The following is a 15,268-nucleotide window of genomic DNA, read 5'->3' as shown; positions in this document are numbered from 1 at the left end:
GAACTGTATGCTGCTGGATTATTTGTATTTTCCAGAGCACCAGTTTATAAACTTTCCTCTTCCATGTAATGAAGAAATGCATCAGCAGACAAATAGAGCACATGCAACTTCATGGTAAGCAATGTGGACCACAAAAACGAGCTAAATGCTGAGCTTTATGTTGAAGGATTTTAAGTTAAATTTATTAATCTTTTTTGACAGAAGAAACTCAGAAGGGTGAGACCCCTCAGTTTGCTGTAATAATTTATCCCGTACACTTACAGAATCTTTTAAAATACTAAAAATTTCCTTTGCTGTTCTGGTTCAACATCATTTAATCATGTGTAGGCACACGTTAATACGTTATTTGGCTTTCTGTGACTTTGTAGCATGCCCTGATTAGCTGGAAGGGGAGAACATTTTAAGTAGGTCTTTTGAAAGATCCCTAGAAATTAATCAATACTGCATCAATATATATTAAGGAGCTATACGCTGATACGTGGTTTGGTTGATGCTATATGCCCCATTTAAGAGACATATTTAATATACAACAGAAAATTATTTACTTTCCACAATCAGGACAACAATCTTCAAGTAATAGGTGTCCATAGGTTTCAATTAACTCAAGTAAAAATAGAAACAAAAAAAAAAGGGGGGGGATTTTTTTTTGCAAACCTCTGTTTTGACGCCCCCTGCACCCCCAGGCATGGGCGGCGGGCGGACCCCCGCCCGCTCATCCCCGCCCCCCACCCCTCCCCGCAGTACCCCATGGGCTCAGGAACGCGGCGGGCCGCTGGGACCCCCAGCACCGCGCCTCGGAGGTGCCGCCCGGCGGCCGCAGCCACCGGGACACCCGGCGGGCGGGGCAGGCCCCGTGAGGTCAGCGCCGGGCGGGCCAATGAGCGGCGCGGCGCCGGGTGCCCCTCGTGCGGCGGCTGCACGGGGCGGGGGCGGCGGGCGCGGGGCGAGGGGTCTGGGCGCGCCCCCGCCCACCCCGGGGCCGAGACCGAAGGAGGCGGTGCCGGGGACCGGGCACAGGTGCGGCGGCGGCGGCGGCGGCGCGGGCGGGTGCGGAGCGCCCTCCTTCCGGGGGCGCCCGGCGGGGGATGTGCCGGCCGCCGGGGGCGCGCCGCCCGTGGGAAGCGCGCTCCTAACGCCACCTGGGCGGCGCGGGCAGAGCTCGGCGCGGAGCGGGCGGCGCGGCGGCGCCGGGGATCGGGCAGGTAGGAGGAAGAGAAGCGGCGGTTTGAGAGTGTTTGGGGGGCTTTTGTTTGTTTTTTTCTCTCTTGTGTTTGGGGCTGCCGGTGGCGGAGAGCTGTGTGCGGGGCCGCCCGGTCCGGCAGCGCAGCGGGGATCTCCGCGGGGAAAGTTGCGGGGAAGGTCCCTGCGGCGAGGCTGCTTGAGGAACCGCGGGACCCACTGCCTGCTGCACCCCGCCCGCTCGGGGTGCGGGGCTGCGCTTGGGGCGGTGGCGGCCGCCGGGGGGCTCCGCGGGCTGTGGCGGAACAGCCTCCGTCTCCGGGGGGCTCGGAGGAGCGGTCGCTCCCGCGGGCTGCTGGGTCTCTGGAATAGCCAGGCAACGTTCCAGCCGCTCCGCCGTGCACGCCCGTGGGTTCTCCTCTCCGGTAGGATCGGGGACCGCGACCGCACAGCGCGGCCGTCCCGTCCGACGGCAGCCCGCACCGGTAGTCCCGCAGCACGGCTCGCCGTGCGCGAGTGTGCCGCGGTGCGCGGGTCCCTCCGGCCGGTCGGTGCCCCCGCAGCGTCCCCGCGCAGTGAGAGCGGTGTCTCCTCTCTGGATCAACGAGTTTCCTTAAGATTGTACCGGAGTGCGAGCTGTCGTGCAGCTGGAGTTTGGGAAGGCATCAGTGGGCAGGGTGTGCTCTGCGAACGCACCCACAATCTGAAGCAGAGCCTGAGTTTCTACTTAAAACCAGAGCTAGCCGTATGCTCCTCACTGTGTACATCTCGGGGAAGCGAAACCCAAAGGGCTCGTGTGCAGAGCTATGGATCTACTCGTGTCGGTTTTCTTATTGATTAATAGGCTTCTCATTGTCTGGGATTACTTTTGGATTAATGCAAATCACAGCAAATATCTGTGCTGACCATATATAGAAGCAGTCGCAGGCAGAAGAACTGTAACTTCAATATTGCTGACACATATTGAGAAACTTACAAGAAAAAAGGGCAAACAAAAGCCAAGATATGTCCTGTGCACGTTTTCACCCGAGCAATGTGGGGTGTAAACACAGAAAAATAGATTGACTGAAATGTTCATACTTTTAAAATTATATTTGCATACCTGTACAACTCAAAGTCAGTAAAGGATACACTGATTTAATTTCATCTGCTTCTGTGTATTTAATCTGGCAGTGTTTGTTTTTCTTACTTGTGTTGGACCAGGACTTCAGTAGGTAACGCTGCCTCTTCGAGAATGGAAGCCGGTTTTGGTGGCTTTCAGAAATGTGCCTCAGCACAGAAGCGAGCTGGTCACTCGTATGGTAGCAGTTCTGCATGGCATGGAAGTATTGCAGGGTTTTCTGATGTTGTGCATCCTAAAAAAGTTTTTTTTGTTTTGTTCTCTTTTCAAAAAACACACGTGTATTTTCCTCTGTTTTAAATAGTTCTGTTATTACCGGCAGCTTTTAAGTATATGTTACTGCCCTGTAGAGCAACATGGAGATTGCATTTTCTAGTGCTGAATGTCATTCCAAGTAACATGTTTTTACTTCAGTGCTGTGTGCGTGTAAACAGGGTAACTTCAGCTTTAGGGAAGGAGAATCGGTTGACTTGAAACACTGAAAACCACTCTTTTTTGCTATTTTGGATGTAACAGTTTTGCTGGATTTCAATAGCAAAGCAATGAAATACTCCAGGGATAATCTAGTGTGAGTTTCATCTGACTTGCTGCCAGCTAGATCAAAAAAAGTTGCAGGTTTTCTTCTTCTACCAGTTGCACTCTGCCACCAAGCCCACAAATTGCTGTGTATCCTTATATGTTTCATTGAAAAGAAGTAGAACCTATTTTATTACAAAACCTGTTCTGAGATGCAAGTTAATGTAATGTTGAAGTAGACTCATAGTAACTTTTTGCAGGGAGCAGATTATATGCTTTATATATGTATATTGTCAAGTGTGATCCATTTCTCTTTCTGTTACTGGAAGAAATTTAAATTTCATTTTACTTGTAGTAATGTAGTCTGCATCCAACAGTTTACCGAAGTACTTTAGAGTAGCAGTTTCAGAGGTAGGTTTTCATGGTGAAAACCAACCATGACCATATGAAACATCGCAAACACGGTGCTCAATGTTGGTTTAAATTACAGTTCTAATTATTAGTGTTAAGGATTAAACTGCCTTGGATAACTTGTAAACTGATCTAAAAATTGTCACACTCCTGATAGTCTTTATTCTAAAGCTATTGTTGCTGCTTTAAAACTAGTCAGTCTCCCTTTCTCGCATTAGCATTTGGATCTCAGTGCTATGAATGTTTTCAGGATTAAATCCTGAAATGCTAAAGAAAAAATTTGTGATGACTTAAGGTGGAAATTTCTTCTACACAAATACTCCCACATGTGGTATTATGTTCATACCTTGCCTCCTGCCTCCGTCTTGATTTTAGCGGAGAGAAAGCCTAAATGCGTACTTTGTGCTGGCAATTACTGTGCTTAGGCAGTGTTATGTGACTCGGAAGCGGAAGGGATGCAAAAGAAGAAGAAAGTTTGAAGTGATCTGGATGACCTTAATAAATTTTATCAATTATCATATTATGGTTTGTTTGCCATTAGGAAGATGTGCTTTGAGCACATGTGGTGCTCTGAGGATGAGACGGTATCTATGAAGTATTTGAAGTCAATTTAAGCTCTGCTCACTGGATTTAAATGCACAGTGGCTGACTTTAGTGCATACTATGACCAAACAGTTTACTAATATTATTAGTATCTGTTACTGTATTTGCAGCTTTTCATTTAATCAAGACATTAATTAGGCTTCAAAATAAAGAGCAGTATGGGTAAGAATATGTGGGGGAGGATATGCAATGCCATCTCTATCAGTATCCTCAGCTATATTTAGGTACCTTAGTTTGTGAATATGTAACAGATGTTAAAATGGATCTGTAAGTTTGGAATGAAAAGAAGAAGTCTGGTTAACACTAAAAGTGGTCTGTTTAGTAAATTAATTAAACGGTGTTGCTACATCCTCCATTACTTCATTCTATGTTTTTCTTCAGTAGAAGAACATCAGTTCTGCTAGACAACATGGCCTGCTATAGTGTGTGAAACTGTGTCAGTTAGGGATGCTGGGAGTGTGTGTATCAGCTACACCTAGAGACACAAACTATGCCTCTCCCCACCCAGTAAGGAATGTTGTGGAATATACACTGGGGCATGTTCCTGATGGTTTTGGGATGTAAAACAAAATAATTAATTCAGTGTAAGCCTGGTGTGCCGTATGTAGATTGAGACTTCTGGCTCAGGAAGTATTTATGTGCTATTTTTGTTTTAAGAGAGGTTAAGAGTATGCTGCAACCAACACTTTCTACTGTTTGTGCCTTGGTAGAGTGCCATCAGAATGCAACCTTCTGTGTGCAGGCTGGCTAGGAGATTCAGTGAGGGCAAGAAAAGCTGTTTTTCTGAATGTAAATTGTTGAAATTACTGTGTGTACAATAGGAGAGGATGGAAGATTAACCCTCTACTTATTGAGAGTATGTGATTTCATGGTGAAGCTTGAATTAGAGTAAAGGAAAGTAACCTTAAGTGAATTTCTACATTAAATGTTAGAAAAGATCTTGCGTTCCGTTTGCAGTGTTTGGAATGTTTTTTTTGAAAATCAGAAGATTAAATTTATATTTTGGATGATAAATATTCAGTTGCTGAAATGGAAGCTAGAGGCAGTTTGATAATTCTGTAAATTAATCTTGATGGAGATAGTTACAGAGAAATAGTTAATAATATAACTACAGTGTGGATTATAGGAGAATGTTCTGAATCTGATTCACAAGTGCAGCCACTTGTCAATGCCGTTACTTTTCCTCCTCTGTTTTGTGCTTTTGTTTTAAAGTTGGAATAAAAAAAACCAAACAAACCTTACATGTTTAATTTAGAAGACTTCTCTGCAAGCAAGTTTAGGGGTTTGTTTGTTTAACTAGATGCAATACAGCATTGTAGCCACAGTATTGCAGAGCTCTATGCAGACCTACTACCATCTGACCATCTGCCTAGTCTCTGTTGTGAGCATTATACCTGGTATTGATTTCCAGGAGGTTGTGGCTGCTCTGCTAGCTTGCAGCAAGTTCTTGTCAGCATAGGGAATGGGATTGAGAGATTCAGGATTGTTCAGTTACATTCAACAGTTGATGGAACTGTGCTCTGTAATGAGTGTTTCAGTTTTTCTTTTTCACCTCTGAATGAAAAGGCAGTGTGACATGTAGGGATAATCTCCCATGTAAGGATGATCTGTCCTTCTGTGTTACCAGTATATCCTGATGGAAAAGATTAGCTGTGACATTCAAAAGCTTATAACACAAAGTCAGAGCTTTCCCTCTTATTTATGAATTTAAAGATGATTGAGAAATTCTGGGAGATGAGATTTGAAAAAAAATTGCTTGAAAATTATGTGACATGGCTCTGTTGAGCAGCCTCACTTCTCTTAAAGAAAAAGGTGATCTCAAAACCTGTAGTTGGGCTAAGGTATTTTGTGCTATGTTGTCTGCCTGCTTAGCTCTACCTGTGTTCATGAGTACCATTCTGTCCATTGCTATGCTTATCACAGAATGGTTACTTGACAGCCTTAGGTGTACTGGAGCCAGAGCTCTTTGTGGGCCTCAGAGCTCTATCTGAGATGCAAAGGGACCTATTTCCAGGTCAAGTCTACAGGCTGGTGACAACATGCATTGTCCTGCAGCCTTCTTCCCCCTTACCTAAGCAGGAGAAGGCCCCTCCACATCTGGGAGAAATAGTTTTTGAGAAATCTTCCCCACATTCCAGCATGAAGTTCTGATGTATCATCTGTGGCATCTAAAGGAAATAACCCTGACTGTCTTGGACAGGGAAAAAATGCTATATATCATCAACAAGGATTTATAAAATAACTCTGATGGGCAATCTGCCACTAGCCTACAACTACATAATTGCATTATGAAATAAGTAAATTTATTGAGTTCAGTGATTACATGGGTTTCTAGTAGCAGAAAATACATTATTAAGGCAGTCAAATCACACTTGTAAAATATCTTACCAAATACATGCTGATGAAACAAAACATTGCCACTTCCTTTGGCCTTGCTTTATAGAAGTTATATAGAACCACACTATTCTTCATAGAGTTGAAATAGTTAGTCAAGCCTAAAAAAACAACCAATGACAATTCTCTCTATAACTTAAAACACCTTTTAAAAGGTACTGGGCTGCAACAAAACTAAATAATTTGGTGAGATAATTGCAGTCTTAGTGTAGAATATTATTTACTTGTTTTGGTTTCATATGACCTGGAAAGCGCTTACTGACTTCATTGCTGTTACTCAGGAATAAGAGCAAGCAAGTCATTATCTTGAAGCAACCTACTTGCATTCACTAAAATGCAAAAGAAGCATCTCTGCAAAACACTGGAAAAAATAGCGTTGTATCTATAGAGAAAAGTATTCAATTCCCCTTCCTTGTACTAATGTAGAGGAGCTGGTGCCACAGGGTGCTGTTATGAAATGAGGCAGATGGATCCCTGTGCTCCTGTAGGACTTCATGCAACACTAGAGAGGCTGGGTCCACCTTGGCATATTAAGGCTGCAACATTCGTGCTGCACATACTGAAGCATGAAATACCCGTTATGCATATAGAAATTGATGACATCAAAGGCTTGGTTTATAGCTGCAAGCTGTGTTTTGGTCACCTGTGAAAAATCTTACTGCCTTTTTTTTTTTTTTTGGCCAGAAGCCTTTTAGTGCTCTCCCATGTTTCTCTGATAAAATTAATGGTACTAATTGCCACTTCTTTTATCATTAATTTCTGAATCAACATGAGCTATTGCTATAGCAACAAATCCTTTCGAACTTTGTTGCATACAGTTAGTAGGAGAATTCAATCTCTATTTAATAAACACAATAGTAAGAACTATTCAAAGGATTAAGGAACTTTCTGTTTAAAAAGAAGTAGAATAATGCAGACACTCAAAACTGTCATGGAAGAACAGAACTTGAAAATTTTCAGGATTATCTTTCTATCATCTCCAATTGTTGTACAAAGGTGTATACTTGCTTCTAACAGAGTAAATACAGCACACTGTGTCTTCTCAGAGATAAAATACATCACCCTGTGGAATACTCTGCAGATTTTTATCTCTGATAATGATGATTCACCATAAACAGCTGCCTCTTCTCTCAAAGGATAGTTGTTCTTCAGCCCAGACAGTGGATGTGTGGGGAAAACCCTAAGTTGGTTTTAGGGTTAGCCGAACATCAAACAATCCAAATTATGAAGTCAGAATTAGATGGTGCTTTATCTCTACTTTTTTGCCACTTGAAGCATCCCTTTCTCTTTCATTGAAATGGATTGCTGTTTGCATTTTACCTTGTCATCTCTCTTGTTATCAGGCAGATGAGGAAAGTTATCCATATATACAAACACACAAATCAGGAAGCAGGGTGTGGAAGTGCCAAATACCTGAGGAACAGTGGAATAAATTAGAACTTTCTTGGGCAGCAGGTCTATGATTGGTGTTGCTCTCTGTGATAGATTTTGAGGTAATGAAAGCTTATACATTTTTTTGGGGAGCTAAGTTTCTGAGGGTGTTGATTTCAGTGGAAGAAGAGAGCATAAGGACAGGTGAAGGGTAAGAAGAGGAAAGCTATACATTAAGGAAATAGTATAGTTGAAGGAGAAGCACTGCTTGTAGGAGGAAAATCTGAAGGGAGTATCCCAGGAGCCTGAGGCTCTTGCATATATCCAGAACAGAGAAAAGAAGAAGAGGAAGGGTAAAAGACAGAAAAATAGAACATGTCTTCATGTGCTGAGGGAAAAGCATTCCTGTGGCAGAGATCCTTGAAGGATGTGGCAAGTTTTTCAGGAGCAAGGGTCACTGTTGGAGTCCTGCTTGACCTCATACAGTGTGTGGCTTCTTAATTTTATTACTTCATTGGATGTCGAGGCTGGTTCTTCTGTATGTCATGTATGTTTCTTTATATATTGTGCCACTTCCACCCACCAAACCTCTGGTTACTCTGGTGAGACTCTCAACTCTGCAAGTAATAATTTATAGAAGGCAATTTTTTAAAATGTTGCCTGCAAGATCACAGCTCTGCAGCTTTCCCTTGTCAGATTCTCTCCTTGGAAAGCCCTTTGGAGCCCTTTGCATAACAGCAAAGTTGCCATTTTCAAGTAAACCTTGAAATCTCTCTTCAAGTTGTATCTTTTAGTTGTTCCTTTTAGCATAGTTATCTGACTTTTTTTACTGGGAAATATAAAAATAAGTGATAAAAGCTAAAAAACACTACAAAAGCCCATAGTGAAATGCTGAGTGTTTTTTACTTCCAGGATTCTTGGAAGACAAATGATCCCTGGAATGTTCATATATGTAAATATCTTTATGAAATACGTATTGCAGAAAGCATCTGCCAATAAATACAGAATAAGTAAAGTCACTTTAACAAAGTGTCTCTTAAGGAGAACTAGAAAAAAGAATTGGGAGTCCCATCTTGGGTCTGGAGCTGCTGAGGTAAATGCAGGGAGATTTAAATCTAGTAAGGAGTCTTGGTGGTGAACAGAGTTATTTATTTCAAATTTCTTTGTATTCTTTTTTATTATGTGTAAAATTATCTTGGATTTCCTGTGGAAGGAGATGGAAAAGTTCACCCTTAAGAGAAAGGTCATAAATTTTCCCTGAAAAACAGAAAAGATCATCTCTAGCGTCTCAATACAGCATGAAAAAGCTAACAAAAGATGACTTTAGAACAAATGCTGTTGAAAGAAAGGAAAAGGTTTGCATTGAAGCAGAAAGTTGAACAGGCTAACCTTCAAATGTGTGTGGAAGAGAAGCTTACAGGACTACAAATCTTGGGGTGAAAGGTTGTGCTGTAGAAAATAGTTGCTAAAAATAATGCTATACAATGCAAGGGAAACTAATATAAATAGAAAAACAATGAGAGTAGTTTGCAGCTTCATTTCTGGAAATTGCAGTTCAGTAGCTACTGGCTAGTGATGATGTGGTAGGCAGGTGTATTCGTTGTCCTCTTCCTTGGTATTAAATTGCAGTGTGATAAGGGAATCTAACAGCAAAATTTAAAACAGTTCTTGATTTTCCTGTTGATAGATAGTCATAGGTATATGCCTCAGATTGTTCCTTTTCAGTCATACATGCAGTTTTCACTTAAAAAGTGTAATGCATCCTAGGGCTTCCAAATAAAAATGAGTGACTGTTACTTTTCCTCCTGTTCTATATCTCCATTCAAAAAATTCAATTGTTTTGTGAAAACAAGTACATGGAAGGTGCAGATACTTGTGAAGATGAATGGTACTTTTCAGAAGAACTAGATGTTGTTTATCCTGTTCACTACTGAATCAGTAATTTTCATTCTCGCTCAACTCAATGAAAGCTGTGTTTGTTTTCCAAAGGGAATGGTAAAGAGGCAACAAGTGACTTGAGAAAAAAGTTGAGAAAAAAGGTTTATAAAAATAGCAGTAGGTTTGTTCATCCCTGAAAAAATGGTAGGAGAGTAAAAAAAAAAAAAAGCAAAGTAGGTTTAATGCATAGAAGAATTTCAATTCGTTTTTAAAGATTGCCTAAGGTGTGATCACTTCCTAATTCAGTCTGTCTAGAAATTTCTGATTTTCTTTTGCAATTAGGTTAGCTTGAACAATTCCAGCTTGAGCTGAATCTCATGGATACATCTCTAAGTTACAAATTTGTATGAATTTGAACACAAAACTCTTGTGAGTCTCTTTTTTAATGTCTAAAGTCTTGGAAACTGAGATTTTTGTTCTGATGTCAAAGTTTTAGATTCATACACAGTGATTTAGGATACTAGATATTTATTAGTTAAAATTTTGTTAAGTATTCATTGAAATCTCATTTTTATTGCTGTGACTCTGAAGATCTGAACTATGTTTCTCATTAGCACAACCCAAGTGATCCATTGTTAAAAACATTCTTACAAGCTGTGAAGAGAACTTGAAAGCTACTTAGTTACCTTTCCATCCAGTTTGGGGAAGTAAAATGTCATTGTTATATTCACTTCTGCATTCAGTGTGACTTATTGCCATCTGTAAATAAAATATCAGATATGAATGATAACATGATTCTTACCAGTATATATTAGTCTGCTCCCCTGTCTCCTCCCCAACTAACATTGTTAAGTTGTAAAGTGAAAATAATTATTCTGGAAAGACTTTCTCTTTGGGAATGCTAAGCAAGCATGGATTTCTTTTTATAGATTTGTACTAAACGCTTTCTCGAATTAGGCTGGAAAAACCCCCATACATGTAGGACTCTCAGCCACTCATTTAAGCATATGTTGAGTCTGCCATCCAGAAATGTGGTTCAGTAAATAGGTAATTGGAGTGCAGAACCTTTGTCAAGCATTACATGCTAAAGCTTTTCAGGGCAGTTGTGAGCAATTATACTGATGTAAGCTGCCAGGAGCAGTTCTTGAATTATGGGTATGGTAAAATCAAACTTTTAAATGCCTGAAACGGAAGAATGAGATTATATGACTCATATAGGCTGATAGCAATGATCAGGAGATCCATTAAGATCCATGATATAGCTGAAGATATTGAAGCCTAAAAAAGAAGTTATGATCTCAACTGACCTACATTTGAAAGAAAATAATAAACAAAAAGCACATCTTGCCAACTTTATCTCCCATAACATTAGCACATGTACACAATTCTAAATTGCTGTTGTATTTGCAAGTCAAGAAAATGGAGGCTTAAAGAGAAATATAGTCAAATATGTTGTTTCCAAAAAAGAAAATATTGAAACAATTTGTAACATACTCTTTACTTTTTAATGTAGCTAAATGTTTAGCAGACTGCCAATGATAGCAGGCAGGAGTCTTAACCTTGTTCTATCAATTTGAAACTTTCCATGGTGCAATGACTCATATGGGTGACTGGTATCTTTCTCTGTCATATCTCATCAACTTTTTTCACTTGATATGTTGGTTGATTTATTTGTTTCTAGGAATAGTGCATTCATTTTACAGCATCTGTACAGTTTTGCCTCTGCTTCTCTTAGATTTCATTTTAGTTACCATTTCTATAGAGTTTATGAAGAGCAGACAGTAAAGATTCTTTTAAAAAAACGACACAACAAAACCTCATCCTTCTATTTTTATAAGATGGGAACGTTTCTTCGATATGGCTTACATACTGTGATGGGTAACAATTGTGTTGTCATATGAATCAATACAGAGGAACAGTAGAAAACTGAGAAAGCTTTTATTGTAGCCTTTTGTTGTTGTGTGACTTGCATGACTTTAATCCTGCTTTCTGTATTGTAGTTGGAATCAGGCATTGCAGTGTCATAAGGAGAGTGTTAGCAATTGTTAATGTTGGACATACCAAAAAACTGAAATTCAATATTGTTCCTTTTAGTTACTCAGAATTTTTAATTGACTGTGTGTTTCAAGCTGTGGTGGTATCTTTTTTCTTTTTTGTCTTGCAAGTATTCTAATTCATGATGTATTCATTTTTTACGACACGAACAAAAACTTTTAGTAGCCTTTTGCTCAGTTTTTCAATTGGTGATGCTGCTGCTCCTGATCTCAGTGTAAAGAAATGCAAGGCTTTATGAGTTTATTGAATCTACAATATTAGATTATTAATTTGATTCCTGAATGGATCATGGAAAGTCTTGAACCTAACTCATGGCCAGTTCCTGGTTAGTATTGGCAGTTTTGGGAATGCAAGATGGTTACCACACTGTTTTTGACGGAAGGTAGGCCTGGGCGTGAACATGTTTGCTAGAAAATCTTAGTGCTGACACTTTCCCACTCTCCCCACCCTCCCCACCCCTGAAATCTGATGCAAAATGTCTTGGATTATTAATGATTAAGAGCAATGAATACATGTAGAGAAGCCTCACTTACCACACTTGGCTAGCTCATGCAGAAGGTTAAACCTAAAAGGTAAAAACACTAAGAGGAAGCGCTATAGAAGTGTTCATAAATGTGATGATTGTATGTGTGCACCACCTGGCTGTGTTTCTGTCTTAAAGATGTGGAGTGGCACCTACCACCACTGAGCTAGGCTGTTGTGTTTTTTTTTTTCTTTTGGATTAGAGCAAATGGAGGTTTCACTTCAGCCTGTATTTCATTTTCATTTTTAAATTTGGACAATGAAAAATGCATTTTTTTAAATCAGTTTTACTTATATATTTTCTTTGTAACATGTTTCGTGTCCCTCAGTAACAGTGCTTAAAAAGTTTTCCCCCTTTTTTTTTTTGTACCAAAGATATTATCCTCTCCTGGTTAAAATGAAACAGAAATGCAAATTCTACAAATACATGGCCTGTGGGTCATGTTTTGGCCAACAATGTGTGGAGTGTACGTGTGCAAAACATACTTCAAGGCCTCTCTTAATCAACTTAAAGAAAATAAATTAAAAAAAAAAACACAACAAACTATTTGCAGCAGTTAAATTATATTAATTTAAATGAGATTAAAGCTATAATATGTGTAGCAATTTTCATGTGAAGATAAGCTTAAGCAATATTTTTCCTCTGATCCTGGTTCAGAGTAACAACCAGGCCAGAACCCTTAATTTGAGGATTGTTATGTCCCTCCTGAATTTCTAGTCTTTTCCCCCCCCCCCCCCCCCCCCCCCCCCGCTGGTTACCTCTTTTTTTACAAATATATATTAAGACTTTTAGTGGTGAGAATCATGGAACTGGAGCAAATATTCTAAATAGTTTATTAAGCACAAAATCTAAGTATAGGGATTATTATCCACAGCCCCAGGTAGGAATTTTTGATTTTGACTGCACTTGTTAATCTCAAGCAAGAAAAGAACATGAATCATTGGGGAAACTTAAGTGAAGTGGCACACATGGAACCAAGTTGAAGTTCTACATATTAAACCCTAAGAAAGTCATATTGTGAATCAGCCCTGTAAGAGTGAAAGGTCCTTGATATAGTATTGCTGTAATAAGAATAGGATTAATTATAGATTTGTGGTAGTTTGGCATTTTGTCTTTTCTGGAAAATGTGGGCAGAGAATGCTGAGTGAAGACTGTATAAAGTATAGAATAAAAAGACGAGCTTCTAATGACTTTTTTTTCAGATAAGCAGTTTTCAACAGCTTTAACTGGGTGTTTCAAGGAGGTTAATTGATTGACGGGCTTCATTATTTAGTAGCAAGGCTTCACCTTGTTACTAAATCCTATCTGGATTTAGTGAAATGTTACACCCACTTGAGCTATTATTATGGATGTCACTGAGGTATCATGTAAGTATGTGAAAATTACTTCAGCAGTAATGTAGTAGAGAATACTTTAAAATTGATAATTGTATGTTGAAGCTTTGCACAGTCAGCTACATATAGTAAAATAGTTATTGAGTATTTGTTAATCAGCTGAACACTAAATTAATGGACATACAAATTTACCTAAAATTTCTGATTTGGGCAAATAAAAATTCGTTAGAATATGGAAGTTCATGATTCTGAACTGCCACCAGAAGATAAAGGTGAATGTGCACAGTGTTTGACTGAAAGTTTGCAAAGAGCCATAGAAGTTATGTTGCAACATCATATCCCAAAGAGCTTAATATAAAGAAATAAGGGCCAGTGTCTGGGTGGGCAAATTACCCATGTGCCATTAACTCCCTTTTACTTCTGTCAGTTTGTAGCTCCTCTAAGTCGCTTTCAGCACAGAACATCGACTGTGTATACTCAGGTTATGCCAGACCCGAGAACCCTAAATATCTGTAGCTGAAGCTTTTTAGGCCTCATGGGGGAAAAAAAAAAATAATAATTAAAAAAAAAATAAAAATATATATATATTTATTAAAAGGCTCTGTGTAGACAGTCTGTACTAGGTGCTTTGTTTTCATTTTGCACGCTCTTGGTGTCCTACACTTCTCTGTTCCTTCTATATCGTTTGCTGATCTTTCTGAGATGAAAGTTACTGAAAATGTCAGCCCAGCGTTTCAGTTTCCGTATTAGAAAAGCAAGTGCATAACTATTTAGCTATGAATTCATTCCCATGTTGGTATATAGAAGCTTTGACTGCCAATCCTGTATTTCAGGGGTTCCTTGAATTTGTTGTGAGAAGAGTTGAGCTTAAATGCACAGAGCTTCATAGGTTACAAATCAACTTTATTGCATAATAACTTCAGTACAGAAATGTGAGAGAAATAACTCTGGACTGAGGAATTTGTTTACTCTTCTGACAAAGCCTGTAAAAATGAGTCTGCTAGCTACAGTCAAGGGAACTTAGCAGGTTTCTCAGGCATGACCAGTGGATCTCTGCAGTTCTATAACAGCTATATTACCATGTCAGAAAACTTTTAAAGTCTTTAGTTTAGACAGCAGATGGACACAATGATGTCTAACTTTCACTGAGTTACTGCTGTGGGATTTCCCCTTTGCTCTTCCTATTAATCCTCTCTGTTCAGTTAAAATTCAGAGAAAGGAGAGGAGGACAATTATCTGACCACAGAGACAGGCTGGCCACCTCAGTGAGTTTAAAGCTTATAGGAACTCTAGTCAATGGGGAGGAATCAGGGAAGTTTATTTCTGTCATTCATGGATTTGAAACATTACTGCTTTAAAATTTCAGCTTTACTGTCATGCCTTGGAAACTGAAAATATCTAGATGTTCAGTGAGACAGCAGAAGTTGTCTGATAGTGAGGCACGAGGTGACTGGAGGCAATGGCAGACGTGAGATAATGGGAGGTGGGATTCAAATAGTTCACTAGCCTGTATTCCTGACTTGGATGCCTGTAAGCTATTCATATAGGTAACTCTCAATGAGGGAGAAATGTCACAATCTGACTTCTGGAAGTCTTTGTATATGATCTTAGCATGACTCAATCATGGTAGGACACAGCTGTAACTCAATATACTTGTGAGTTTTTAAACTGTTGCTTACTAATAAATCCTTTATGCAAAGTGTTTAGTTTTCTGCCCTCTGGAAAGTGGAACTGCAAATCTGCTCCAGAGAAAAATTGCCTGCTCCCTGTCCAAGAATTTGCTTTATTCTGTGGCAGTTTGAGATGTTGACCATGAGACAGGTCAGATGACTACATTTTTTTCCAGGTGTTCAGTTAGAGGTAGTAGTTTAAAAGTGAGTTTCC

The 15,268-nt window shown here is 39.8% G+C and overlaps 1 protein-coding gene across 1 annotated transcript in view; it reads left to right on the top strand.

Moving 5' to 3' along the window:
- The first annotated feature begins 1,133 nt into the window (after positions 1 to 1,133).
- CHRM3 (cholinergic receptor muscarinic 3) overlaps positions 1,134 to 15,268 on the top strand; it is a 271,524-nt gene continuing 257,389 nt past the window's right edge. The window contains exon 1 of the mRNA XM_051615080.1: positions 1,134 to 1,202. The gene's annotated coding sequence lies outside the window, so the exon portion shown is untranslated. The remainder of the gene's footprint in view (positions 1,203 to 15,268) is intronic.

This window comes from Apus apus, chromosome 3, assembly GCF_020740795.1.
Source record: "Apus apus isolate bApuApu2 chromosome 3, bApuApu2.pri.cur, whole genome shotgun sequence".
Classification (NCBI taxonomy): Eukaryota; Metazoa; Chordata; class Aves; order Apodiformes; family Apodidae; genus Apus; species Apus apus.
The sequence above is the reverse complement of the archived record's forward strand: the minus strand, read 5'-3'. Positions and strand labels throughout refer to the sequence as shown.